Here is a 3,775-nt window from a genome sequence, read left to right on the forward strand (position 1 = left end):
TCATTTGTTTTTGGTTCTCTTCTCAATGCACTACACTTTAACCTGAGCAGGGTCTTATCTTTATGTCCTGCTAAAATATAAGTAAGAGTCTTTCTAAATTTATCGAAACCATTCCATTATCTTCCCAGTGCTCTTACTTTTCTTATTCTTTGCAGAATCCCATAGCTGTGAACAAGAAAATAAACACCATCCCCTGAAGCTTTCTCTTACTCTCATTGCACCTCTTTGGCCCTCCATGCCCTACAGCTATGGTTCACCCGAACCAGAGAGGAATATAGGACCCTCTGCCTTAATGGGAAAGCTACAAATTACCATTTCTGCCATATGACCGGGCCCCCTTGCTATCACAGAGAAGGAGGTCAGCGAAAGGCCTGTCACTCTGCATTTGAGCTAGAAAACACTTCCCTATCTTCTCTCAAAATAGAAAGTGCAGCTGTAATAAAAGGCCTTTACTTAGAAAAAAGCCATTAGCTAAATATATTACAACAATTTATTTGTGGGGTAACATTAGCTACCATATTCTGAACATTTACCATATCCAAAATCACCTCATCTACGTCCAGGCTGTGGCATTCTCCAGGGCTCCTTCCTGAGCTATGATATCAAAATGAGTGGCAAAGAACATGCTTTCACAAGGGAAAGAGATAAATAACAAGTATTTAGAACTTATAAAATAGTATCCCCTTTGTATTTTCCAAAGTACAAAGCATCAGATTTGAACCTAGATACGGCTGACTGTAAAGCTTGCCCTCTTACGCCTTATGAACTCTACCAGGCACCACTAGTCACGCACTTAAGAGCCATTCCCCATATTCTTCTTTGCTAATAATAGAATCTTGATTTTTCTCAGCTGTCAGGTGGCCATGTGCTTCAGAGGAATTTGTCCCCCTTCCAGGCCAGAGATGAATCTTGATGTTAAATCAAATAGGGGAGTTCCATTCCTATTCTAGTAAACAATTGAGCAATGGGCATGTGACCCAATCCTGTTGAATAAGACATGTGGCTAGTCTGATGGGAAGCCTTTTGAGATTTTTTCTTTCTCTTAAAAAATAATGACACAAAAAGGCCATTAATTTTATTTATATTTTTAAAGTGTAGCTTGTTTGCTTTCAGCTCTGTGATGTGATGTCCAGAACTTTAGTAGCCATCCTGGGACCCTGGAGTAAGTTACCCTAAAGGATACAACAATGACCTGAGAATAGCAGAGTGGGAAAGAGAAAGAACCCAGAACGCTAACAAAATTGTTGACTTGATTTAAACCTGTACCTCCACTTTTCCCTTCAAACAAGACAATAAGAACTTCTGGTTTACATATTTTGGATTGGATTTTCTTTTACTGGAGGTCCGAAATTACCTGACATTTGGCTTATGAAATAAGATTTGCTTGTAGATGGTTTGAACACCTAGAAATAAATTTTCTTATAAGTCAAGAAATAGGGTTTCTGGCTTCATATAGGAAGTAAAAAATAGGAAAGAACATCACTCCATACTTACGACCAAAGGAAAAAAAAAAGCTAGATAATTTACAAAATTGCAACTTTTCTTGAATCTATTACAGAGCTGTGGTCACAGGGCAAACAATTAACTTAAGAAATGAAAGCAAAGATCCTCCAAGGAGAGCACTCGCTTAGCTTCAGCAAAACACCAGATGCCATACAAGCTGGTAAAAAAAAATTTGGCTAAAATTTTTTTTTTTCAGCACGATAATCTTTTTAATAACAAAGCAGGATCTGGGGTTAGTTTTTTAGCTGAGGTTGGCCTTGCAGCATCTGGCCTGCTCCAACTTCCAGCCCTTGGATTGCACATAGGGTTTGGTGTGGCTGTGCGGGGTTCCTGGGGCTTTGCCAACATACCTGTATACCTTTTGGTCTTTCCATGGGCCAGCGAACAAGATGGTGTCACAGCCCTTGGGAGAGTCCGGGCCAACTGGTCAAAGATGAGCATCTTGCCTCCAGCTTTGAGGATGTGGCAGGCATGGCTGCTCACACGCAGTGCACACACCAGTTTGAGCACCTCCCACCACACACATCATTGGTTATAGTCCCCACAACCACCACTGTTCTGTCTTTCTGGCCAGGCAGCTTCCTCTTCTGGTTCATCCAGGAAAGGGACAGAAGCAGCTGGTCAGTGTGACTTACAAACAACCTCTTCAACACAACTTGGCTAAAGGTTCAGTTAGTTCATTTGGCTAGAAACCTATACAGCCTGACCAACTGTCTCAGGTAGAAGATAGAAGGTAGAAGCCCCGGATCTTGGGCTTCTTCCACCAAAACTTTTGGTCCTTGTTGTGGCAAATGTCGGTGACATGGTGGAAACTCCTACTCAGCCAGGTCCAGAAAACAAACAAACAAAAACTGACTGAAATTGTTGATAAATCATAAAGGTCCAGTGGAAGAGTATAGGGTATAGAGTTTAAAATTAAAGCATAGAACTGCTGAGAGCCACAGACATAGAGGAATTCACACCCATTTGCAGGCCCTTCTCACAGACCTCACTGAGTGTGCATGGGAAAACTAGAGACAGAATGAGTCTGGAGAAGCATCCTTGTGGTACAGCCTTGGAGAAGGAAAGAGCAGCCAGTGGGGTGAAGGCAAGAAGATCTGCCCATATCCTTCTCTCCTATGTCTCCTACAGAATAAAAGCCTTATCCCACTGGAGAAAGGGCATTACATTCTGTTACCCTCAAGGTACAGGTGAAGACACATTGCAGGTGAGAAAAGGAACAGAAAAACCCCCAGGGAAGGGCAGGAATACATGTAGGCTCAGATCATTAGGGATTGCCAACTTCTGGATGAGAAGAATCATTGAGAAGGCCTCACCTCTAAGGCGCAGGGATGGAGCACCCATCTAAGACTGGGATTGAAGCAGAACAACAAAACACACCTCCATGCCCCTCCCAACACCAGGCTAGCAAACTCTAGAAACAAGTTAACAGTGGTCTTCAAAAGTATGGAGAGAGTCCTTCTGGAGGCAAAGGCATACAGGGAAGACCTAAATCTTAGAGTGAAGCAGACATTGAGAAAGACTTTCTGGCAAATCACCCCCTACCCTAAACACAAGGCAATGCTGGAAGCTAAAGCTTGTAGTATAGTGATTGTAACCAAAGCAAGAAAATAACCCAAACTTCTGTTTGGGCTGACAATTCCACACACTAAAGGCCTAGCAAAAACAAAAGGCATGCCCATTATCAGGCATGAATATTACTTACCTCAGTCTGTACTGTTCTACATAAGATGTACATCTTTCAACCAAAACTTGCAAGACACACAAAGCAGCAAATAAAAGTAATAAATTATTAAGAGAAAGTAATTAACAGAATTTCACAGAGATGTTGGAACTATCAACCAATGACCCTAAGCTCCTTCAAGAAGAAATAAATAGCCTGACTAGTCCTATATCTTTTAAAGGTATTGAATTTCTAATTAAAAACCTTTCAAAAAAGAAAATTCCAGGCCCAGGTGACTTCATGGCAAGTTCTACCATATGTTTGAGAAAGAAATAATAACAACCACATACAAGCTCTTCTAGAATTTGTATATAGAAAAGATGGGGACAATTCTCAATTCATTTAATGAGGCCAGCATTACTCTGATGCTGAAATCAAACAAAGATGGTATAAGAAAAGTACAAACCAATATCCATCTTGAACAAAGATGAAAAAAATCTCTAGCAAAAACTGAGCAAACTAGGAATAAAAGGGAACATCTAAAACCAACACAGGGCATCTATCAAAAATTAACACCTTATGTCATACTTAATGGTGAGAAACTAGATG

At 40.8% G+C, this 3,775-nt stretch overlaps 1 pseudogene; it reads right to left on the reverse strand.

Annotated features, from left to right (window-relative positions):
• Window positions 1-1,744: 1,744 nt before the first annotated feature.
• On the reverse strand, window positions 1,745-3,241 carry LOC117796300 (annotated as a pseudogene).
• Between the last annotated feature and the right edge of the window lie 534 nt (window positions 3,242-3,775).

The sequence above is a fragment of the Ailuropoda melanoleuca genome, chromosome 15, assembly GCF_002007445.2.
Source record: "Ailuropoda melanoleuca isolate Jingjing chromosome 15, ASM200744v2, whole genome shotgun sequence".
Taxonomy (NCBI): Eukaryota; Metazoa; Chordata; class Mammalia; order Carnivora; family Ursidae; genus Ailuropoda; species Ailuropoda melanoleuca.